This window comes from Salmo salar, chromosome ssa23 (assembly GCF_905237065.1).
Source record: "Salmo salar chromosome ssa23, Ssal_v3.1, whole genome shotgun sequence".
Lineage (NCBI taxonomy): Eukaryota > Metazoa > Chordata > Actinopteri > Salmoniformes > Salmonidae > Salmo > Salmo salar.
Window position 1 is genome coordinate 32,740,910 of NC_059464.1, and position 25,931 is coordinate 32,766,840.

At 46.5% G+C, this 25,931-nt stretch overlaps 1 pseudogene across 1 annotated transcript; it reads left to right on the forward strand.

The window, feature by feature from the left end:
- The first annotated feature begins 454 nt into the window (after positions 1-454).
- LOC106584433 (zinc finger and BTB domain-containing protein 7A-like) lies at positions 455-25,406 on the forward strand (annotated as a pseudogene). The gene is made up of 4 exons (XR_006761581.1): positions 455-892; positions 11,370-11,810; positions 12,587-13,515; positions 17,886-25,406. The product of XR_006761581.1 is annotated as a zinc finger and BTB domain-containing protein 7A-like (transcript).
- The last annotated feature ends 525 nt before the right edge of the window (positions 25,407-25,931 follow it).

Genomic DNA, 25,931 nt, shown 5'->3' on the forward strand with positions numbered 1-25,931 from the left:
AGTGCCAAATGATGCTCTTGACCCAGGTTATGACATGCTACACATATCCAAGGAGTCTTCAACTCTCGAGTCATGTACTGTAGCTATAACACAGCTTCCCGTTAAACTATGCTTTGGATACTTATTTTAAAACCAAAACACTTTAGGAGATACATTCCGTATTGCTTTTAAGTGTTTGATTAATGTTTCGTCTTTGGCCTGAATTAAGTCAACCATGACTCAGCCACAAATGACAAAAGCAGATTCGCTGGTGGGTGTTTGTGGTGGGTGAGGCTCGTTTATATTGGACTGTATTGTAATAAAAATGGCTGACATCATCTGACCTGCCAACCAGAAGGGAAAATTAACCAGTCTGATGGTTCGCTAATTATTTAAGACTTGAAAACTGTATAGTTCAATCGTTCAGATGTACAATGTATTGGATGTTAAACTGCAGTACTGTCAGCATGGATTCATTTATTGATTTCTAGCTGTTTCTAGTGTAAATTGTTTACATTAATTGTCCCTATAGCAGGGGTATTCAAAAACCTAATGTTTTTCTGTTCTACCTGATAGTTGCACCCACCTGGTGTCCCAGGTCTAAATCTGTCCCTGATTTTAAAGGGGAACAAATCCAGTGGAACAGCTTCCGGGTCCAGAGTTGAGTTTGAGGGATGTATATATTTTATATATTCTGTGTTTTGTCTGATTGTGAACTACCTCTGCTACCTGCTGTAGTGCTGACACTGTCCTCTAGGCTGGGTGTGTTACTGCCTCCCCCATGCTGTCAGAGCATGCCTAGCCTAGTTCTTCTCACAGTGCCAAGCCATGCCACACAGTGTGGGGTGCAACAGATTCCAGTCAGACTGAGGAGACACCAGTCATGGCTAGCTGTTACATCACATTACATAAGGTAAGCCATTTCACTTCATACGTGATAACGTGTTCATACGCCGTGTGATGCTTGTTTAGAGTATGGAAGATCTCCATCCCACTCTGACTGACTGTCCAGGTGTGCAGTGTAGAACATTTTAAAGAGTGCGTAGGCATGTTAGAAATCAGTCAAAATGCATTGTCCTTATAAGAGATATAAAGCCGAACGATTTGATTTTGACTGGTGTCTTACACGCCACCTAAGAAGCGTTGGTAAAAGTGGGATTAGTATGACAAGAGGTGAGGCATGTTCTGTAGTCTTACCTGTAAAAGGTACAGGTATTCTAGTAGAACGTGGGGAGGGAGAGATTGAGAGTCTAGGGGGTTACTGGCAGCCCCTGTGTCCTGGAATGTACCAAGGCTCGTTTTTGGGGTGGGACACTATGACCTCAGGCTATGGGATGGGTGGGTGCGATTCGGTAGAAGAGAAAAGACTAAGGTAAGAACTACAATCAGTTCATGCCCAATTAATATGGACTCTGTTGTCAACTGTACCGACAGCAAGAGGATGAAGTCAAGTGCTCATTTTCAATTATGTCATTGATATGACAAATGTCCATTCTTGATCGCAGACCAATCGCTTTTATTTTTCTCCCCAGAGAGGAGAGCAAGAGAAACATCTAGTGGAATGCTGTTTCTTTAAGAGAGAGAGAGGGTGAGAGAGAGCGAGAAAGGGAGGGACCTCTTTGCCCTCCAGAAACCAGGAAGGGAATTGAGTTGATCTGCTGGCGCTTGGTTAGCGCATACGGGGCTTTGAGCAGCACGGCAGTTAGAGAGAGAGAGGGAGAGAGAGGAGGAGAGGAGGGCTGACCCATAACAAGCACCACCACGGCCATCGCAGGTGAGCTAAAAGCACCCCCGCTTACACCCCGCTGTCCGCCCAGGGCCTGTCGACCGGAGGGAGCAGGCACAGAAGGAGAGGAGAAAGGAATGAGGGAGGGGGACAGAGAGAGAGGAGAGAGCGAGAGGGAAGGGGAGGGGAGGGAGGGGGGGGGGTTGTCTCAGGCAGTAGTTATGGATATGTTTTTATTCCTTGTAAAATACTTATCTTATTCCTGCTTTTACCTTTTGGGGGATGATTCAGTTTTATTTGGTGTGTTTGAGGCATTAACTTTTCAGGCAGGTGGAAGCACTTAGAGGATGAGGTGGATGGGGTGTTCGGGGAGGGGGGGTCTGAACAAGAGGAAGGAGGAACCAAAAATAATTATGTTGAACAAGGTACGATGACAAGCAAATGACAACTTTTCAGAATTTGTCATTCACTAAGAAATCATGCTTGGAGGGAAAAGTTACGAGCAATGTGTTTACATATATTTTTGCTGGGTTGGTCCTTCTTTCCTCCTGGTTTGGAATTGATCAGAATAGAAATTTGTCTTTAATTTAGTCAGGCCTCTTGAAGTGTGTTTAAAACGTAGACAGAGTAGTCTCACTGAATACAGTGTTTGGCTGTGACGGTTCTGGCCGAGAGCCTTCTGTTAGTATGCAGCACGGCCCTGTTTGATGGCTGATCTGTACTTTTAATACCTGGCATCCTGCTAGCAACATACTGTAGTGTATAATTCTGCCCAGAGTGCTTACGTTGGAACAGGCTTGGAGCAGTGGGGGTGGCGAGGGACAGAAAGCTGGGACTCGTAGTTCACAGCAAGGGCTGTGTAGCAGGTCAAATAGCATTTAAGGACTCTACATCCCAGAGTGCCTTGCCCTTGGCCATACAGAAAAGGGAACAGCTGCCAGCCTATCCCAGCAAGGAGGTGTGGTGAGTGAGCGGCTGTCAAGCCAATCACAGATGAGGAAGATATGCAAGAGCAGTGGGCTGAAAATAGAGGGTGGGAGTAGGTGTCTGCTTGTGTGGAATCAGGCAAGGGCTTGCCTGTATGACTAGGGCCACTCGGAAGTTTCCTGTCTGCAAAAGCTCCAGTACTGAGGCAGCAGGCAGGGCCCTACCCAGACACGGAGACAGGAGAGCCGGACAGGGCCTGGGGAAGGGACACGTGCTTCTGCCCAGCTGGTAAGAGCTCAAACTGCACTCTCTCTCCCCTGACACCGAGGAAAGAGAAAGGAGGAGAGCTGAGGAAATAAATACCAGGTTCTCTCTCTTTCTCTCTCTCTCTCTCTGTCTCTGTCTCTGTGTGAGGGAGGGAGGGAGGGAGGGGGCTTCAGAGCTCCTGACCCACTTGCAGATAAAAAAAAAATATGGCAAATAGGGCACTGTTCAGAGCAGGTAGAGCACATCATGTTTAGAGAGACTGTTGTCTTAAAGATTTGGGAATACACACTGTGACATTTTAACACTGTACTTACTGGGTTGATTTAAAATGAGGATTTTTAATTTGATCATCTAAAATAGTGTGATTGTGCGTAATGTTAATGGTGTAATGTTAATGGTTATTAATGGTGTTATTAATGTAATAAGTGAGTCAGCTACAGATGATATCTCCCTCCTTACCCTCAGGCACAACTGTGACATGATGGAAGAAAATGTGACACCTCTTGTGGACAATTTCTCCTCATTAGTGAAGTGTAGAGAACGAACCGCCACTGGAAACTTTGCCCACTGCCCTTGGGAACTCCTGTATTCGTTTATTAACTTTCAGTTGTTCTTCTCCCCGGCTGCCCACACCCTCCTTCAGTTGTTCTTCTCCCCGGCTGCCCACACCCTCCTTCAGTTGTTCTTCTCCCCGGCTGCCCACACCCTCCTTCAGTTGTTCTTCTCCCCGGCTGCCCACACCCTCCTTCAGTTGTTCTTCTCCCCGGCTGCCCACACTCTAGTTCACCCTCCTTCAGTTGTTCTTCTCCCGGCTGCCCACACCCTCCTTCAGTTGTTCCTCCTTCAGTTGTTCTTCTCCCCGGCTGCCCACACCCTCCTTCAGTTGTTCTTCTCCCCGGCTGCCCACACCCTCCTTTTTGTCACTCTCTTCATCCCTCTCGCCTCAAGTAGCCCTCTTGGCATTGTGTGATTTCTGTCACAATGTATTTTAGCCTACAATGTCTCTCTGTCTGTCTGTCAGTTGGTGGTTTGTCAAAAGACGTTGCAGGAACCATAACATATTCTAATTCACAGATGCATATTTCTGGCAACCCATACTTGTTGGACTTGTTTTGAAGTGTGTGGGTAAGAGAGAGAGGAAGGGGCATATTGTATTGTAATAAAGACACCCACAACTGAGAGGTGTTTAGATGTATTCATCTCTCAAATGTCAAAGTGTTCTGATGTTACATTTGCTACCCCTGACTACCAATTGCAAAAGGCTGCACTTACTTTCAGCCTGAATAAATTCCACTAAGAGGTTAAATCGGGACGCTCCATGTTACCCACAATAGCATCCAGGGGAATTGCAGGGGACTTCAGTGGCTGTGGGTAGGCCCTAGACACCACCCATCAATTTGGCGGTGAGCATGTTGAATACAGTTTGATATTCTTGTATGTTGTGCACCATAATGCCCCAAACTAGCAGGTCCACAGCGACAGGAGGAGACAGGTTGCATGCATGCTTACTGACAGTCTTTGGAAGGCCTCATTTTGGGGTAATGTTGCTTTTGGGTGGTGCACTGAACTATAAGCTGCCCCATTATTAAGGGGGAACTCCCCTTGTCAGCAGCTAAATGTCCCACTGTTCCTGTCCCAAGTAGACAGACACACAGACATGGCTCTGTTTGTTGTGTTGTTGTTGTGGAGTCTGGGGGGAGTGATAGGGGCTGTCCTGGGCCTGCTGGGTTATGAAGCAGCTCACACAACCTGATCAAATTAGAGGCTCAGATGCAGCCCAGGGTAAGAGTAGCCCGTTGTGTTGTGAGTGGGACTTCACTTTTTACACTTTCCTTTATTCGCGGTGGGTTGTCTCCAAGATGTCACACATTTTTCTCTGAGTAATCTATTGTCTGAGAAATCCCATGTTGACCTTGGTACTACGTATGGAGAGAGGAGTGTTCGCTTAAGTCTCCTGTGATCAGAGGGTACCATATGACAATCTCATGGCTGGTGAGTTCCTGCCTCATTTCCAGACGTTGTTCTAGCCTTCTCAGCAGGCTGAAGGGGATGTGGGCGATGTGGTTGGCCAGCAGGGGCACAGCGCAGTGCAGTGTCTAGAAGAGAGAGAGAGAGAGAGAGAGAGGGATGGTCATCTGATAACAGAGCGGGTTCTGTTACACGCCTGTCACAGACACACAGGAAGTCCTCTGCACACAATGCACAGCCGCCTGCACAGAATGGCGCAGGGCGGAGGGGAGAAGGGCTACTGCTGCGGGGCCTGGCTCTACTATGGGTGTAGCTAACTGCCTACTAGGGGTGCAGCTGATTTTAGTGCTACTGTGAGTTTGGATCCACTACTTCCTGACTGACAGCATGGCAGCGTTAGGGAAGTATAGTTCCAGCAGTAAAAGAGGTTTTGTCTCTGTTTGAAACGGTGCTGCCAGATGTGCAAGTCTGTTTCTGGACCAGCTAGTTCAGGCTGGAGGAGGGAGGCATGGAAAGCCAAGTCGAGCCTTCACTTTGGTTTACTTTACTTTGCTAGGAGAAGGGGGATGGTACTGTAAACCCATACAGTAGTCAGTTATTGATTCTCAACAGTGGCTCTCCAGCTATCTCTTGATCTCTGGGGTAATGGTACCCTTAAAGAACTTAGACCTTTGATATGAAATCATAAAAATCTCCCACTTCCTCTTGCACTTAACCTTTATTGACAAATGGGATATAAGGACTTTATATAATAGTGTCTAAGCCCTCCTGCAGTGTGAAGGGTTAGTTTCTTACAGGGGCTAAGAAAAGGTTTGTCGAGTCTCTCAGACACTTTCCAAGCACATTACATTTACAGTATTCCTTGGGCTGTTGTCAAGGTTGTGAGTTTGTTTAAGATGGCCTCGCCCACTACCTTTCAGTCAGGGGCATTGTGTCTGATTCTTGGCAGCCGTCTGCCGTGTTTCAAGTTGAGCAGCACAGCCCCACCTCCAGTTTTATCAGTGGTTCGCCCTCTTCCTGCTCAGGACCTATCAGGTTTGTTATCCCGGGAATCCTGGCAGTAATGATTCACACAGCCACACTAGGCCAGGCTCAGCCTCAGTCAGAATCCTGTTCTTCTTGGAACTGGCCAGCCCCTGCCCCCCTCCTCCCCATAGTATTTCTGATTATCCTGTAATATCCTCTGTGACGTGACCTTGAACCCTGGTGACCCCGGTCCAGTGATTCCCTTTCTCTGGGCTCAATCAACAGGGGGCTGGTCTTAGCCTGTGACAGTCAGCCAGGGAAAGACAACCTGTTTGCACTCTGCTGTCTATATCACCCAGCCTATGCTTCTATGAGTTTTACTCTAGTCTACTGTAACTGTTCCAGTGTGGTTGGAGTTAAATTATTCACAGATATACCACTGATCCCCCACACACTCGCACTGCTTGTTCTGCTAAGGATGCTTGTTTTCTGGTCTCTGTTTTGCTCCCTTCAGCAGGGAAACAAAGAAGTGTGGGGTTGACTGCTCTTCAAAAGCATCATAGCAAAACACTCAGTTTCAGCGACTTTCATTTTGGTGATGTAAGGAACACCGGAGCTTGTCATGGGTAAGGTTGATAGTCATTTTACTCCAGGAATGAACGGTATGTGTCAGACAAAGACTGTAGCTTCTTTGATCCTGGTCCCAGTTGACCTGAGATTATATTTCCAGTATAAAGCACCACCCAGTGTATTACAGGTTTTATAACTACCAGTATAACCACAAGGTGTCACTGTATTGGTCATTAAATAACAAGGGTTCTATCTAGGACAGAAGCCCATTTATCACAGTCAGGTGTTAAAAGCCAAATAGACAAAGTTCAATAGAACTGAAACAAAGTCGATGTTCAGCTCAGAGTGTCTTGCATGGGATCGTCCCCGAAATCGAATCTTGATAGCTGTTCTCCACATTTGCTGGGGGGGGGGTTTGAGTGAGTGGGGGCAGGTAGGGGAGGGGTGGGGTGGTGGGATCTGCAGCAGTAAGTAGTGGTTTGACTTGCAAAGCAGCACCCTGTGCGTGCAGAGTAGGATCTAGTGAACTAGGCAGGCAACGCTGGGTCGGTGGTGGCCCTGGGAACTGAGACGCTGAGACGTTGGGGACACGGTGTGGCGCTGTGGCCGCTGTCACCCACAGCCATGAATAAGTGATAAGGAATGTTTCAAGCCAAGAGTAGGTGTCAGGATCAGGTTTGTTTGCACTGTTGTTTCCTCCTCTTTCTTTCTGTGGGGCTCTCTGTGGGTTCATCCTGGCCCCGGCCTCTTCTCCTCTCCCCAAAGCTCCTGTGTACAAGACAGGACACCTGCATGCCTCAATGGTGACTGGTCTGTATGAGGTAGCCTATGAGACTGTTTTTAACTCCTCTCAGCCTCCACAGATCTGCGTGTGACCCAGGGGCGGGCGTGTATGTCCTGAGGATAATGTGTAAGCAGGTTTGCACTAGGGGCCAGCCCAGCAGCTTGGTGCAGTAAGCAGCAGCATCAGTGAGAGCAGGTTGACTTGGCTGAGGTCTCTGTGGGCTCACCCAGGATCTATTTCCACACTGTGAAGGACATAACCGTTAACCCTGCGCTTGCCTTCTCCGACTCTCTCTCTCTCTCTCTCTCGCTCTCGCTCTTGCTCTCTCTCTGAGTCTCTGTCCTCGCTCCCCTCCCTCAGCATATTCAAATGAGAGGTGGAGGATAATCAAATGTTCCCACGTCAGACAGGGCAGTTTTATCAGAAAGACAATGGGAGAGGTTGTAGTGGCTGTGTGGTCAGGTGCATATAAAATAGTAGGGGGTTAAAGGAGGAAGAAAGTGCTCTAACTTGGCTTGAGCCGAAATGAAAGGACATTGTGTCATGAATAAAAGACACAAACTACTCCACATGGAACCAAGTGGGACAGTATTATTTCCATTTGAAAGCTTGTTTGTTTTAAGATTACCACAAGACAGATGTACCGGTTTACCATAGTAAAGTATTTAAATGTCAGACATTGAGGTGGCATGATTGACAGGTCTTGTTAAGGATTTTTCCTCTTTGTTGAAGGAGTGGAGTTAACATCAGAGAAAGTGCAATTAGGTTCCTAGCACTACCCAGAGTTGACTTTTCAGAAAGCGTTACCGGAGTATGACCTGTGGTTAGTGTTGCTGCGGTGCCAGATCTCTAGGTGTGGAGAGAGGCGTTGCTTTGTGAGGAGGTGTGGGAGAGAGCCGAGCAGGGGAGAGGAGAGGCAGCCAGGTTGAGCACGGCTAGTGTACATACCAAGAGCCTTAATCTGAAGGAATGTCATTTGAATGCGTTGCTCTTATAGAGAATAATCCCACTTGCCTCACCCCCTGCTGGGTCTCCCTGGCAGATGGAGAAGGGTGGGGGGGCTTTATTTAATGTGTGTGTTTGTCTGTGCTTGTAAGTGTGTTTGTAAATGGACAAATCAGGAAGGACTTGCGTTGCCGAGCCCCCCTCCCCCGGGCATTGCAAGCTGCAGTCGATCATTTTAATCTTCCCCCCCACACACACACACACGTGAGCGAGGGGACAGCCTTCCTGAAACTTGGCACACAGTAAAGGGTGGGGTAACCGGCTCAGACCGGATTGACAACCTCCCTTTTTAATACCGTTCCCTCGCAGCTTGTGCGTGTCCTCCTCCTCCAGTGAGGTTTTTCCACGGGGTCTGTAACCCCCTCCCCCCTCCTCCCCCTTTCCTAACTGACACAGAGCGACGCACAGGCTGCTGTACAGTCCCAGCCCTGCTCCTCCTCCCAGCATGCACTCTGATCCTCCCTGCTCTCCCTCAAACTGCCCTTCACTCTCTCTCATGGTAATAGGTTCAGCAGTGGGCCAATACATCCAGCATTACAGATACAGCATGGATGACAGATATTTCAACACTGACTATGTATGGGAAATGTTGGCCAAAAAGGATGTATGCCATAGCTATACTGTAGTTTCTATTAGATTGGTCTGTAAAGCCAGTATGTCGGCCAGTAGCTGTTTGTCAGTGAAATCAATGGTATCTGTAGTGTTTGTATGGTGGTGATGTTACAACATGGCTCACCTCCAGGCTCTTTAATGAACTCTGGGGCCTGGTGTTGTAGAGGACTGTAGTTTTGAAAATGTTCAGTTCTTTAGCTAAACTGGCCAATAGGAACTCTGACATGATTTAATAGTGATTGATCTACAGTATCAACTTTTATTCCACGTTGGTTCTAGGGCTGTGAAGATACCAGTATCGTAATGTTTTTTCTATGGCAAAAATGAAAACACGAAGAAGTTCACTCTTTGGTCCTTTTAAAAACCTTTTGTATGTAAAATATTGTGGGCTATAGCTTGGAAAATAATTCATCTGACTCTGGATGACAACCATAATGATGTTTGTTTCCAACATTAGGGACTTTTTCCTAAAAAAGTCCTTGCCATTACACTTACGAGTATCGCAATACTGGTATCGTCCCGGACCTAGTTAGTTCAACGTAATTGAATTGAAAGTACGTGGAAGAACCACTAATTCAACCTGTGTGTGCCCAGTGGATATTAATGGCACGCCACATTATTGTGGCATTAGTGAGCAAAATTTCAATCCAATATTATTTTCATGTATTTTCTCAGGTGCTGAAGCCTGTCGGAGCATTTTAAATTACTTTCTTACACAATTTCTAAATAACCAGCAGCCTTTACCCTCAGGCACTTCTTATATATCTGGGTGGATGGAAAATGACAGAGGAAATTCCACCTAGCCTACCACATGGTCAGGGCCGTGACCAGGGTTTTAGTGAGGTCGGGGAGTTTTTATAAAAAAACACATATTTTACCTTTATTTAACTAGGCAAGTCAGTTAAGAACACATTCTTGCTTTCAATGACGGCCTAGGAACAGTGGGTTAACTGCCTTGTTCAGGGGCAGAACGACAGATTTTTACCTTGTCAGCTCGGGGATTCGATCTAACAACCTTTCAGTTACTGGCCCAACACTCTAACCACTAGGCTACCTGCCGACCCAAAGTTGAAGATCATTTACTGCATTTCTATATAAGCAGAAAAAAAAGTTAAAATGCTGTTTAGAGAACAGCAAAAACAAGCTAGTGTAGGTTCATTCACGGCAGTCCATCTAGAAACATTTACATTTAAGTCATTTAGCAGACGCTCTTATCCACAGCCTATTAGCAGGGCAGGCATGGTGGGAGGAGCTATAGGAGGATGGACTCATTGTAAAGACTGGAATGGCATAGATGGAACGGTATCAAACATGGAAACCACATTTTAGACTCCGTTCCAATAATTACATTCCAGCCATCACAATGAGCCCGTCCCCTTATAGCTCCTCCCACCATAAATTAGCTATACAATTGTAATGTTATACCCCTGAAAGGGGGGAAATATGAGAACTGAATCACACTGACACCTAGCATCAGCAACTGTTCAGTCATTGCTTAAAATCATCAACTCTTTACATAGATATCTATTTTCTCAAATTACATAGCGTTCACATTTGTATTCCGAGCCATTACTAATCAAGCTTCGCCCAGACAGACATCAATGGAGCACATAGATGATTGTATTATCAATTATTAGAATATTATTTACGGGGCCTCCCAAGTGGCGGAGTGGTCTAAGGCTAGAGGCGTCGCTACAGACCCGGGTTCGATCCCAGACTGTGTCCCAGCCGGCATTGCCCGGGAGACTCATGAGGCGGCGCACAATTGTTAGGGGAGGGTTAAGCCGGCCGGGAGGTCCTTGTCCCATCGCAGTCTAGCGACTCCCTGTGGCGGGCCGGGTGCATGCACGCTGACTTCAGTTGCACAGTGTTTCCTCTGACACATTGGTGCGGCTGGCTTCTGGGTTAAGCGAACAGTGTGTCAAGAAGCAGTGCGGCTTGGCAGGGTCGTGTTTCAAAGGACGCATGGCTTTCGACCTTGGCCTCTCCCGAATCCATACGGGAGTTGCAGCGATTGGACAAGACTGTACCAATTGGATATCATGAAAAAGGGGTCAACAAATAGAATATTATTTACGATTCTGTATTAATAGCAGCAATGTGGTGGTAAAAAAAGGTGGGTAATGGGTAAACTATAAATTCCATGTGCTGCTAAAATGGCAAATCCGGGGGCGCAGGCGAACATAACAAGCAAACCACTGTTCATGATTCCATTCTTTCGCAAACAGGCAGGCGCGATTAGGACTCAGTCCGATGAAGAATATAAGCGTTCTGAGCTTTGAGCAATATTTAGATTGATTTCATTTATTGTGTACAAAATATATCCTTTTATTATTTGACTTTTTTTCAAATTAGAAAAAAATACAGTGGTCCGGACCTCGGTGTCCTCATATGTATGTAGTTATGGCCATGCACGTGGTGCTATTACCATATTGCTACTGTAATACCTACCAAATCCCTAGGACTTTGGGCTAGGAATTGAATTGGGCATCTGTGTATTGTGTTTTAAAGACTGAGAACTGATTCTCTCCTCCTCCTTTTCTCCCCCTCTTCTTCCTCCCTCAGACAGGCAGACGGATAGACGGCAGGACGGACACGCGGGCGGCGGCTGTGATTGGCGGCTCTGCGGCAGGCTGGTGGAAGATGTCGTTGGGAGCCGGCGGGAGGGGCGGGCGGCGGCTCAGGGGCACTGGGGGTGGAGGAGGAGGGAGAGGGGAGGCGGCGGAGGAGGGCCTGGTGGGCATCCCCTTCCCCGAGCACAGCGCAGACATCCTGGGCAGCCTGAACAAGCAGCGCGTCAGCGGCCTGCTGTGTGACGTGCTCCTGGTCAACCAGGAGAGGGAGTTCCCCGCCCACCGCTCGGTCCTGGCCTCCTGCAGCCCCTACTTCTACAAGCTATTCACCTCTGGTCCAACTGCCGACCAGCAGCACGTCTACTCCATCGACTTTGTGGCAGCCGAGGCCCTAGCCGCCCTGCTGGACTTTGCCTACACAGCCACGCTGACCGTCAGCCACAGCTCCGTGGGAGACATCCTGGCCGCTGCCCACCTGCTGGAGATCTCGCCCGTCCAGGAAGTCTGCACTCACCTGCTGGACACCAAAGTGCTCTCCCCGCCGGTAGGCTGGTCATCATGACAACGCTAACTTACCAATACTCCGTCAACAGTCTCTGTCTTACCATTACATCACAGGCCTCGCATCAAAATATGGTCACTTGACAAACGTTTTTATCCAAAGTTTCTGAAAGTAAAAATACATGTATTCAGTATGGCCTCTGTGGAAACCAGTCAAACCACTCTTGTTTTGAGTTGTTAAAACTATTGTGTTGCAAGTGCCATTCTGGAGCTCCATCCAAATGTGCCACCACAGACCACGTACCACACAACCTCATCGCGTCACGCTAACAAACTAGCACTCAGTCATCAGTGGTTGTCTGGCCATCACATCATGCTCTTTATTAGTGTCTCTCTCACACACTGCCAAACACACATCCACACCCTGGGGTCACAATAACACTGACCTCGAAACATTTACCCATGCTAAGCCAACACCAGTCTCTGAGTCTCAGGACAGGGTGCTCTTTCACAAGCTGCATTCTACAGACAAAACCTATCGCAGTTAAGCTACAACATTCACATGGCGGGGAGCGTGTAGAATAGCAGTAGCATGGCCACGTTCATAGTCGTGTATGTTTCTGTTGTGTGAATATGATATGCATGTGTCCACTCACATTCTATGAGACATTGTATGAGAGTAATGGAATCCTGTTTATTTTTTCGTAGGCGGGCAGTGAGCGAGGAGAAGAAGAGGAGGATGATGATGAGGAGGAGGAGGAGGGGAAAGGTGGAGGAGGAGAGGTGGAGCAGGGGAATCGACTGCGGGCCCAGGAGTATCTACAGTACTTCCAGAGAGGGGCCCACTGGAGCAGCAGCTGCAGCACACCAGAGCTCAGGGACATGCCCACACACCTGCACTTTAATCATGGCAATGGGGCCCAAAGCAACGGAGCCCCCGGGGGCCCCGAGAGTACTACTCTCCCCTGGACCTCGCCCTGACCCAGGCCCCCACACAGGACCCTGAAGATGAAGAGGAAGAGGATGAGGAGGACGAAGGGGAGGTGGAGCACTCTGAAAGTGGTGGGGACATGCTGGCCTGGGCCAGGGGTAACGGAGGGGAGCCAGGGGCCTCTTTCTATGCCCCAGCCCAGAACGGCCACTTTTACCTCCCAACGAAGCCCAAACTGGAGACGGAGGAAGAGGGGGAGGAAGAGGGGGGGCGGGATGGAGAGAGGGGCTCGGCCAGCGCCCTCCTGCAGAAGATGATGGACTCCATCGAGAGGCAGAAGGAGCGGGCCGCGGCCGGGGAGGAGCTGGGGGGAGGGAGAGGACCCGGACGTGGAGTTTTACTTGAATTACTTTAATAGCACGCAGCACGAGGATGCCGCTGCCGCCGTCTCACAGGGACTGCTGCCCCTCTGGACGGCACGGGGCGGTTCTAGCCGAGAGAGAGAGAGGGGGGGAGGAGAGAGGGGAGGAAAGGGAGGAGAAGAGAGAGGGGGCGGAGGGGAGAGGAAGATGCGCTCCAAGGCCTTCCAGAAGTGCCCCATCTGCTCCAAGGTCATCCAGGGAGCAGGCAAGCTACCCCGCCACATCCGCACGCACACGGGAGAGAAGCCCTATGAGTGCGCCATCTGCAAAGTGCGCTTCACCAGGTAATCCCCAATTAATGCACTGACCACCCCATGTCACATCTACTCATGGTGAGGAGGCGTGATGGAGCAAAAACAAGACCACTGTTGTCCCACAGCCAAGGACACTCTTACTTAGCATTAGCTATGTTAGCTCTCTGTCAATTAATTGATTTACTAATGTACTAATTAATGTACTATCCTGAAATTAAAGTGAGAAACATAGTAAACAAATATATTTTAATTTTATTTAACTAGGCAAGTCAGTTAAGAACAAATTCTTATTTTCAATGACAGCCTAGGAACAGTGGGTTAACCTCCTTGTTCAGGGGCAGAACGACAGATTTTTACCTTGTCAGCTCGGGGATTCGATCTTGCAACCTTTCGGTTACTAGTCCAATGCTCTAACCACTAGGCTGCCTGCCGCTCTAGATGTCCTCTACCTATGTGGTAATGTGAATCATTTTGCCAAGACCTTTCTGGAAAATGTTATTCAGAGATGAACATGTTTGATATTTCATCTAGTGGATGGAATCAGGGTGTCATAAAGACGTGTTTTATAAAGACATGGCTCATGGCAAAGTCCTGGAATGTTAACAGGTGGTATAAAAGAGGGTTGTGACACGTTATCTAGGAGGAAGCTGCTGTAAAGTGTTCTGTTCTGATACTGACGGGGATTACAAGCAGAGCAGTTCCCTATCTGTGCCAATGCCGGAATTTGAACTTGTGATCGCCGGTTTTGTTGATTATTGCCCACGACAAAACCGACTGGACCTCTCTCTCCCCTCCCAACCTACCAGCCCTCTCTCTCCCCTCCCAACCTACCAGCCCTCTCCCTCTCTCTCCCCTCCCAACCTACCAGCCCTCTCTCTCCCCTCCCAACCTACCAGCCCTCTCTCTCCCCTCCCGACCTACCAGCCCTCTCTCTCCCCTCCCGACCTACCAGCCCTCTCCCTCTCTCTCCCCTCCCGACCTACCAGCCCTCTCTCTCCCCTCCCGACCTACCAGCCCTCTCTCTCCCCTCCCAACCTACCAGCCCTCTCTCTCCCCTCCCAACCTACCAGCCCTCTCCCTCTCTCTCCCCTCCCAACCTACCAGCCCTCTCCCTCTCTCTCCCCTCCCAACCTACCAGCCCTCTCCCTCTCTCTCTCCTCCCAACCTACCAGCCCTCTCTCTCCCCTCCCAACCTACCAGCCCTCTCTCTCCCCTCCCAACCTACCAGCCCTCTCTCTCCCCTCCCAACCTACCAGCCCTCTCTCTCCCCTCCCGACCTACCAGCCCTCTCTCTCCCCTCCCGACCTACCAGCCCCTCTCTCTCCCCTCCCGACCTACCAGCCCTCTCTCCCCTCCCGACCTACCAGCCCTCTCTCCCCTCCCGACCTACCAGCCTTCTCTCTCCCCTCCCGACCTACCAGCCTTCTCTCTCCCCTCCCAACCTACCAGCCTTCTCTCTCCCCTCCCAACCTACCAGCCCTCTCCCTCTCTCTCCCCTCCCAACCTACCAGCCCTCTCCCTCTCTCTCCCCTCGCAACCTACCAGCCCTCTCCCTCTCTCTCCCCTCCCAACCTACCAGCCCTCTCCCTCTCTCTCCCCTCCCAACCTACCAGCCCTCTCCCTCTCTCTCCCCTCCCAACCTACCAGCCCTCTCTCTCCCCTCCCAACCTACCAGCCCCTCTCTCTCCCCTCCCAACCTACCAGCTCTCTCCCTCTCTCTCCCCTCCCAACCTACCAGCCCTCTCTCTCCTCTCCCAACCAACCAGCCTTCTCCCTCTCTCTCCCTCTCCCAGTCCTTAGCCAGCTAATGAAATCTGTCTGCTCACAGTCAGGCTGCCCAGCTAGTTACAGGCCAGGGTGGACTGCTAGACTAGCGCGCTGTGTCGCTGGTCTCCCTGTATTTTAAGAGCACTACCTCTTCCTTGAATCTATCCCCTTAATGAATGAATCAATGGACTTGCATTGGAAATAGATGCACACTGGAAATACCCAGGACTAGGGTTGCAAAGGGAGGGTATATTACTGGAAACGTTTGAAGTTTACCAGAAAGCTACCAGAATGTTGGTAACTTTCAAAAAATATATTGAATTTTATCAGATGACGTCAGTGGGCTTTTGGGGTACTTCAGATTATCTCTGGCCCTCTTGTGTGGCCTTATCACATGTAAAATATATTTAAAAAATAAATACAGAAGAATGACAAAGCTGTAATACATTATTCTGAATATAAACCATCACCTTAGTGAATTCCATTAGCATTTAATATGAGGGTTTCCACATGAAATATCCTTTATTTTATTTATATATATATATATATATATATACCCTTTGCGCAGGCGGGCGAGCCTGATCTAAATGTGCTTGCTTCTAAATGCAGCCTATCGGCAGTGAAGTGGGAAGCGGGTGTTGTAATCTTAATCCTATTTGATCAGGGTTACGAGTGTGCTGCTTTCGCACTATAATAAACCACTCCTGTCCTTTAAATATTTCACCCTGTGTCACTGTATGTGTGTAACCATGGTAGCAGTAGTGCCCCTATGTGGCTTGTGTGGGTGCTAAGTAGTTTTCTTAACTCCGGAGGTTTGTTTAGGTGCACTCTGGGTGCTAAAGGGCTGGATGGCAGAGAGACAGATATTATGACTGGGTGGGTGGGTAGGTGAGGGAAGCTGAAGGACTGATTAAAATCAAATGTTTAATTGTCACATGCGCTGAATACAACCGGTTTAGACTTTACTGTGAAATGCTTACAATGTTGTTCAAGAAATAGAGTTTAGAAACTAAAGTAAAAAATAAAACAAAAAGTAACACAAAATAACAATAACATGGCTATACGTATACAGGGTAACCGGTATCGCGTCAGTGTGTGGGGTATAGGTTAGTCGAGGTCATTTGTACATGTAGGTAGGGGTAAAGGGACTATGCATAGATAATAAACAGTGAGTAGCAACAGTGTGAAAACAAAGGGGGGGTCAATGTAAATAGTCTGTGTGGCCATTTGATTAATTGTTCAGTAGTCTTATGGCTTGGGGGTAAAAGCTGTTAAGGAGCCTTTTGGATCTAGACTTGGCACTCTGGTACCACTTGCCCTGCGGTAGCAAAGAGAACAGTCTATGACTTGGGTGACTGGAGTCTTTGACAATTTTTTGGGCCTTCCTCTGACACCGCCTAATATATAGGTCCTGGATGTCAGGAAGCTTGGCCCCAGTGATGTACTGGGCCGTTCGCACTACCCTCTGTAGCGCCTTACGGTCGGATGCTGAGCAGTTGCCATACCAGGCGGTGATGCAACCAGTCAGGATGCTCTCGATGGTACAGCTGTCAAACTTTTTGAGGATCTGGGGACCCATGCCAAATCTTTTCAGTCTCCTGTGGGGGAAGCCTCAGTTAATAAGGTAGAGGGGCCTGAACTAGTAAGGTGTTCAGCTAGCTATCCTACTTTTACAAGATAGCACCTCTACAGACTGTAATCCTAAAGTGTATGTTTTGTCTTCTAGTTTTATTACACTGAAAACTTGCTGCTGATGTTTTAAGAGGAGCTATTGACCCATTGATTAGTCTCTGAAGATTCTGGGTTTGTCCAAAAAAGTGACCCTTAATTCGCAACCCTTAATCTAAAATAAAGGTTCAATAAAAAAAATATACAGTTTCGTTCACAAGCATTTTTGTTTAATTGAGTTTATTTCCACTTTCCAGTGTTATATGTGATATTCTTTGAAGGTAGGTGCACCAGAAATAGATTTCCCCTGAACCTAGCCACACTTTCTGTGAACGTTGAGCTCCGGGCCAGGTCTCTACATGTACTTTAAGAAATGGTGTAGATAAAGATGTAATGGTGTAGATAAATGTAAGTGAAAGGAAGGAAAAAAAGAAAGGAAAAAATAGTTCTACAACCAAAGAATCCTCAATTCCAGAATGGCTGGAACTTTACGAGGCCTTTCTTCCAAAATATCCACACTTAAGACCGTGTGACCACTACTATTCTTTTCCAAACTTATGTATTTATTCATGGCCTGTCCTCAGATGACCTTGCTACCGTGGCAGAGTAAACAACCTGGAAGAGGTCCATTAGGTGTTATAGTGAAGGCGATAGACACAGGGAGACAAACAGCCTCCATAAGCACGTTCACCCTGGACAAACACCCTACTTTAAGATCACACAACATAACAATATGTACTGTAGCCTATGTTGCAAAGCAGTGGAACATTTTCTATTTTGTTTCAATGTCAACACAGACATGTTTTAAATTGTCATTTTTCAAGATTGTGATTCTTAGCCTATTGTTTGGTTAATGGTTGTAGTTTGCTTCTTATTTTAACTACCCTTGTTGCTATCAGAGTTCCTACTGTACTAATCAATTCTGTTGTTTTTCTGTACTGAGCCTCTGTGTTCTTCCTCCGCAGGCAGGACAAGCTCAAGGTTCACATGCGTAAGCATACGGGAGAGAAGCCTTACTTGTGCACGCAGTGCGGTGCTGCGTTCGCCCACAACTACGACCTGAAGAACCACATGCGCGTGCACACAGGCCTGCGGCCCTACCAGTGCTCCAGCTGCTTTAAGACTTTTGTGCGTTCAGACCACCTGCACCGCCACCTCAAGAAGGACGGCTGCAACGGCATCCCCTCCCGCCGCGGCCGCAAGCCTCGTGTGCGGGACCCCGGGCTCCTGGAGGTCCCTGTGGGGCTGGCGGGCCCCGGCCCTCGGAGTGGCAAGGGGAGACGGCGCATGGAGGCGGCTTCAGCTGCGGCGGTGGAGGGGGCCTCCAGGGCCCATGCACACAGTCCTCAGCCCCAGGAGATGGCAGGGGAGCCGGGGGACTGAGACAGGGAGGGACGCTGGACGCCATATTCATACTGGGACCCTGAGGGGCCGCCACCGAAACCAAGGGAGAAAAGAACACGCTATGAACAAGGGCAAACAAAATAAACACAACAACTAACTATTCCTCTATATACCAAATCAGGGTGTCACCAATCTAATATTTTCAGTTTATTTTATCCCTTTGCTTTAGGAAACAGAGTAAACACACAAACACCAGTCAGTGGTCTGTTAAAGAGCAAAGAATGCTTCAAATCACACCTCCATGACGTCTCCTTTCTGGGTCATTTCTGTCTCATCTGGGTTTCTGTACATTTGGCAAAAGTGCTTAAGCTTATGTATAACCAAACAACAGAAAAACCTGAGCAACTATGCAGTTAAAATAGATTCTATTGGTTTGGACTTCATAGCCTTCAAACTTTGAGGTGTCCCACATCTATTGGCTGCTGCATTGGTGAACGGAGTGTGATCTCTCATATTCAGATGGAAAGCAACCAATCTTTTTCTATTCTTTTGCATTTCTAAAATGTACAGTTACTATAGTAGTAGTATTGTCAGAATATGACAATATATGCAAGATTAACTCAACCACACCTCTGATGCAGAAATAATCATTTTTTTCAAATGCTCCAGAAAGAATCAGACAAGGATTTGATTTAAGTGTTACTTACTCTTTAAAATATATTTTTTAATCTATGGTTCATCTTTTTAAAATGTTAAATGTCGAGTTGAATCCACGTTTGGGGGGGCTCTTCCATTGCAGGGGTAAGGACCACGAGAGGAGGGGGTGTGTTTCTAAAGCACTACCATGGTCATGTTGCCAGGCGACCACGTCGTTGACTACCAATCACAACCCTGAAATTTCAGCCTTTCTATTTTCTTTTTGATTTGTCTTAATTTTTTTCCGTTATTTGTTTCTTGTTTGAGTTGACTGCTTTGGGTACTTGACACTTTACATTTGTATACATGTAGATACATTAGTCGGTGATTATATTGGTCCTTTTTAATGCTGAGATATATTAGCCTACCAATCGGGGTTTCCTTCGGCTTGATGTCAGATTTCTCACAGAGTGAAGCTTGTGGGTAAAAGAGAAAAGAAACTGTATGAATGTTAGAGTATATTGAATTGAGAAACCCATTGGTCCTAAACTTAACACTTGATTGAGATGTATAGAGTTACTGCCCGAAGGAAGAAGAGTTACTAGCTATGTGCTTAACTTTGTGCAGTTCTGACAGAATCTTCCCTGGCGTGAGAAGGAGAGAGGGCAGTGTCTAACCAACAGCAGGTTGAAAAAGACGAAAACCAGGGATAGACAGAGATGAGTAGAGGAGAGACGAGCACCTTTTTTATACGTTTGCACAGCTTTACTAAAGATATCCAACAGAGAGATGTATATTTAAAGGAGGTCGTCAGGAAAAGGAGGTGTGTAATTGTGCGTATTCCAATCTTTTTTGTCCTGGGGACCACGAAGCCACGAGGCAACCTGTGTGATGAAGAGAGCAATAAATACCTGTCCAAGTTGGGAGGCCAAATAAGTGCGCAGCTGGGTGTTGGGGGATGGGTGGCGAGGGGAGGGGGATTTCACAATGTCTGTTGCATTCCAAAATATAATCTCCTCGGCACAGCCATGTTTCCAGGCAGAACGGGTTCAAATCAGGCCTTCTCTCTCCCACTTTAGTCCTCCAATGCCCCAAAACCAGCCTGTGGAGTGCAGGGTATTATAGAGCCCTGGGTAGAGAAGGTCTACTCAGTGGCTGACTGGACTGCTGCTGGGTGTTTGTGTGTGTGGCAGCCAGGGTCTTTTCTCTGGCCACATCAGCGCAGTGTGACTCACTCACAGACGGGCTGGGAGTGTCAGCAGCTCCTCCAGTTGTGGGCACGTTCAAACACGCTCCCCAAACTGCTGGCGCACTAAAAGCCAAGCAGACACTAAAGTGGGCGAAAAACACGAGGTCAGCCACTAGGTGCTGCTCTACAGACTTATGACGTGTGTTCAGTATGGGCCACTGGCTCACATACATCTGGACATGTTTGTCTTGGTCAGTACACTCTTAACCACACAGAGGAGAGGGTGCCGTGCCAGTGACTTAGATCGAATTCCCCTGCCATTGCTGCAATGCGGTGTCCTGAGTATCAGTCCTTTGCACCTTAATGGGAAAGAAGCAGGTTATGAATGCACTTTGTTACTGAGAAGGGCACTTTTGTCAAAGAAACGGGTACTTTGAAACAAAGTAAGGCGAATGAGCTTAATATCCCCATCGCAAGTGCTGCCGTTAAGCTTGTTTTCTGGTTTTGTTCAGTTTTTGACGACAAGCTGCCAAAAAAGAAAAATGTATGTGCGTTTTGGATCTCTTAAGAGAAGTCAGGCACGTTCAGAAATGAACATGTTGGGTTTTGTGACCATACAAACTTTTAAAAATACAAAATAACCCCATGTAACTGATTGCACTTGAAATTAAGTTTTGGTAAAAAAAAATATATATATATAGTCTATATTCATGTCTTAATGCAGAGCAGGGGAGGAGTGGAGGGGGTGGGGCTGGAGTGTGTGTGAGTGTGTGTGCATGGCTGGAGGGTCTCAGGGCAAGCCTGGATAAACAAACTATCTCCACCCATCTGTTCACCAGCTCCCCTCTCATAGCTCCACATATTATCACAGGGAAGAAAACACAGTCAGACACGGCAGTTCCATCATACACATACTATTTTCCAAGTAGTGGCTAACTAAGGGGGGTGTGTGTGTGTGTGTGTGTGTGTGTGTGTGTGTGTGTGTGTGTGTGTGTGTGTGTGTGTGTGTGTGTGTGTGTGTGTGTGTGTGTGTGTGTGTGTGTGTGAGAATACTTGAAACATCCACACACTCTAAACCATCTCTTCCATAGCTTTTCAGCGCTTTGTATTCTGTTGCAATCTTTATTTCCCTGGGATTTGTTATTGAACAGTTTGACTCCTTTTAGATGAATGTATTCAATAGTCTGTCAGTGTGGACATCTACAATGATCAAGTCAAATACTAGGAGGTAGTAGATAAGGGGTGGTTAATATGTATAGCCTGAATGCCAGGAGCTCGGTGTAGGGTCATGTATATGCATAGGTCTGATGAAAGCCATAGTTCGGTGAGGTGTTAGGCTTCTAAGTCACCCCTCCCAAGCATATGTAACCATTAAAACGGGTGACATTCTTGGGCCTTAGTATTGTGATTTCAAGTTGTATTCCTATTTTATTTCTTTATTTTTTGGCTAAGCCAAAATTGACCCAGATTGCACATAGGACACTCTTATAGAGATATGCCCTAGTTGCTCTTCATGTCTGGTGTATAATATGAAGGTATGAAAGTAATCCCAGACATTATATCTAGAATGAGACTCTGACCAAGCCACACACCAACACCAACAAAGCCCACCCCCTCGATATGTATGCAGCAAATTGTGTGGAATCATACACAACATTTACTTGAGTTCACATTTCTCCCTTTATTTCTGTGGACTTTACAATGGTGTAGATGGAATAGCTTGTCCTTTATGTCTTTATGTAAAAAAAAAAATGTCTTAAAAGGTTCCGCTACAGCATTACTCTGTTTTTGTGTGGGTGGGGGTCAGGGTATGGGATGTGGTTTAGGGAGGGTGGGGGTCAGGGTATGGGATGTGGTTTAGGGAGGGTGGGGTATTTTATGAGGTCGGGCAGAGGGGTGTTTTGGGTGGGGTTGGGGATATAAAGCCTGATAGCACTGGAAATAGTGCTATAGCTGAGACAACAAGAGTTTGCACTAAAGTCATGTCCTTGTCCTGCTAAGGGTAGGAGGGCATGAGACCTCAGCAAGGCCCTTGAGTTTCCATGAGCACAGGGTGTTACACACTCAACGGTCCAACACAGAGAGTCCATCCATTCCCCTAACCAGCAGACTTGATCATGTAAAGGTTCTTCTGAGAAGTATACCAACATTAATTAACCAAACCAAAGCAGAAAAACACTTTGATAAGTCATTGCACATTTAAGCTGTCTTATCATGTTGAATGTATACAGCAAAGCCTGAAGGTGCTTTGAAAGTTGTAGAATAGTTCACTAAAGTCATGTAACTACAGCAAATCTGAAACTCTCCCTCCATGTTTGAAATGTTGTAAACATTCAGACCCTATATATAACTTCTATAGCTGCCTCTGGAAGGTAGTATGACAACCCTCTGAGCAGTGTGTTCCGCAGCAGTGTCTAGATAAATTCAGGTGTCCTTTAGGTAGAGTGAGTGTTCTCTGGGACTCTGTGGCCTTGTCTGAGGACTAAGCTTTGTTTAATGGGTCCAGTAGCAGTCTGGGGCTGGGGCTCTGTCTGTCTGTCTCACCAGGGGGACATGGGTGAGAACGTGACTTAAAACGGAAGGAATGGAAGAACCCCTCCCTCGTTCTAATTGTAGAACACCTTAATCTAACTTCCTAATGGTTAGTTAAAACATGTGGATGTTGAGGAGTGTGGCTGAAAATCTCTGGTGAGCCACTCTCAATCAAACTCCCACTGTATTGTTTGACCAAACTACTATGACTTACTTATAAATGTAAGAAAAGGTGGACCTATGAACTAATTGTTCTACTGGTTGATGTTGTGGTGTAGTTCTCTGCTACTTCGTTGCCCTATGTTCCCATGGTCCCACCCCTGGTGAGACCTCCCAGGCTCAGCCCCTGACCCCTGTTACTCTGACACACGCTACACTGAGAAGGTGTCTCACAACTCCTTCAAGAAAATACTTATTGTTTGTGTTTATCCAAATCGTCCTTATGTTTTGTTCCTAATTTATTAAGAAAAAGAAAAGAACATGTCTGAAAGCATTAAAAACTACGCAAAACATTTGATAACAATTATAACTAATAATCATAGAACAGGAGTGGGTAATGGTGGTGGAGGATATGTTTTGTTAGTGGTGCTGCACACCTGAATGTCCAGGCTGGTAAAGCACAGCAAGCTGAGGATGACATATGTAGTATGGCACAATGCACAGCGTGGCTCTGGCACTGGCACAGCCATCCCTGGGGCCTATCAGAGGCTATTGGCTGGTTGGTCGGCCAGTTTACTGTAGGAGTCGCTATCTACTTCAGTGGGGTACAATGGTTTGTAAAAAGTGGGAGAGACCAGATCAGGGAAGTTGTGCTGTGCAATGGTTCAGGTTGCCCCATCTTGTTGTGTTTCACTGGGAATTATATGATGTAGCAAAATGGTGGACGGTGTAGGGGAGTCACAGAACTGGTGATGGGGAAATTACAGGGGAATGTTGATTATCTACTTTTCTGTTAGTGCTTCTCAGGTGGAAAGCAACACTGCAATGCATTGCGTTTCAATTTCTGTTTCTGTTCAGTTTGTGGTTTGACCCCAGTAACATCCATTTGTACAATTGCCAAATTGTACCAATGTTTAACGAAATGGTTCCCAGAACGCAGAGCGCGGAAACAGTTGGTTCCCCATTGCCATGTGACTGTGACCCCTATTGCTTTACCTAATGTTCATTCAATGGCTTGTCTGTGGGAGGGAGAGTGCTCAGAAGTCTGTGTTAATCAGGTTAAAACATGTATAAAAGTATCTGGGTATGAAGCACAGAGGGAGGGGAGAAGGGTGGGTTCTCTCTCCAGACCCTGGTTTCCATATCTCTAAAGACAGGCCTTTGATTAGAGATCACAGGCCCTCAGCAGGAGAAGCTGAGAGAGGGAGGGAGGGAGAGAGGGAGAGAAAGAGAGACTCACTTGTGGTTTAAAGCCACCAACCAATAGAGGATACATTCCATAACTTCATACTGTAATTCCCGCTTCTGAGTCTTGGCGTGGGGAGACGGAGGGGATAGAGGGAGAGGAACAGTCAGCGTTTTACAGCCGAGTGTTTCAATCTGTCCATTCCACCTCCTACCACCCCCAGTCTGACAGACAGACAGACAGGCAGGCAGTGAGCTTGGCCTCTCCAGGCTTGGCCGTCCAACTGCCTGAATGTCTCAGCTTCTGCGATTGTAACAAAGCACTTTGCGAAAGGCCATCCAGAATATTGTTTGCTGTTTTTTGGGGGTTATTACTATTGTTATTATTGTTTATTCTTGTTGATATTTTTATTTCATTATGGATTATTATTTAAATGCAAAGCTACATGAAAATGAGAACTTGAATATTTGATATTTGGGTTGAAGTCCATTCGAGCTACCGCCCCACTAGGCCATATATACACCTCTGGCACACACACAGTCTCAGCTAATAGATGCAGCTCAGTGGGGATACACTCGGAGTGAAAGGGTTTTAAGGCAAGGTCTCCTTCATCTCCACATACAATCTCTTTGGAAAACAAGTCATATAATCTCATTGGGAGAGTTGCGCTGCACAGAAACTTCCATAACAGTTGAGAAGCTTTCTGAGAAGGCTAACTGGGTTGTTCTACTTAATGTCAAACATGCAGTACTTTGTAGGTTTAAAGCTGATTTATTTTTATCTCTCACGTCACTTACACATACTGGTTCATTAATGTATGTGGTGTCTCATTGCTGTACAATAGTGCCCCTTGTGTAGCTAGAGTAAATTGCTGGATCTGGTATCCTCAAATCATTCTGAGACATGAAAATAGGAACGACCAAATTATTGTGCAGTTTTTGTTTGGAGTTAAGGTTTTGGCCTTCACATAGATTTTTCAGTCAAATCAAAATTTGTTTTAGCAAAATAGAGTAGTATGCAGAAGTTTGAGGGAGAAGAAAGTGACTATCCATTGTAGATTGATTTCTAACTGTAAAAATCACTAACCATCCATTCTAGTTTAAAACGCTGGGGCATTGGGGGCAGCAGAGTATTCCCTGTCTGTCAGGCTTGGATGCTAAAAATCCTGTCCTCTTCAGAAAAGTAATTTTCATTAACATTGTCAGTGTATTTTGGAAGCTATGCAGGGCTATGCAGGGGATAGGTGGTTCTGGAGAATTTGCACTTTTGGCTACAAAAATAAATTGTATTGTATATGAGACCACTAAATCCACACCGTCTAAACCATATAATTCCATTTGTTTTGTTCTGTTTTTCTCTTTGTAATATATCCCAAAATGTCTGGCGTCCTTGGTTGAACGAAACAACAATCTTTCTATTAAAAAAAAACAATGGTTGTGACTTTTTTGTCTGCATGCACATGTTTGTTTATAACTAGGAATGGACACTAGCAAATGCATTCAAGAGCAAGCCTCTGGCGATTGTCATTTCGAATGTCAGGCTAATGGTTTCTGTCTCTCTTCTTTTGCCCACACACTAAAACCACATCAAATAGCCTTCCCAAGTATACGTTTCTCATCAAATATTATCTAAAAACAGTTAATAGTACTGCAATAGTTTGCATAGTTAATGAATATGTATTTGTACATTCACGATGTTTTGCATTTCAATATTTAGTCTAACTCTGCTTCACTTTAAAATCATCCCACGAAAAATACAGCAATCCAACCTGTGTTAATTTTTTATTATTAAGAATATTATAAATTACACATGTACCTTAATCTATCAATGTAATATCTGAGAATTTATTGCTATCTTTTACAGTATTTTTCAATCGCTTTGGTGCTATTTTCACACGTATGTTATGAATTTTCAAAACTCTTAGTACAAAACTCCAAACTGGTAACACTTGTAATGCAGCAAGTC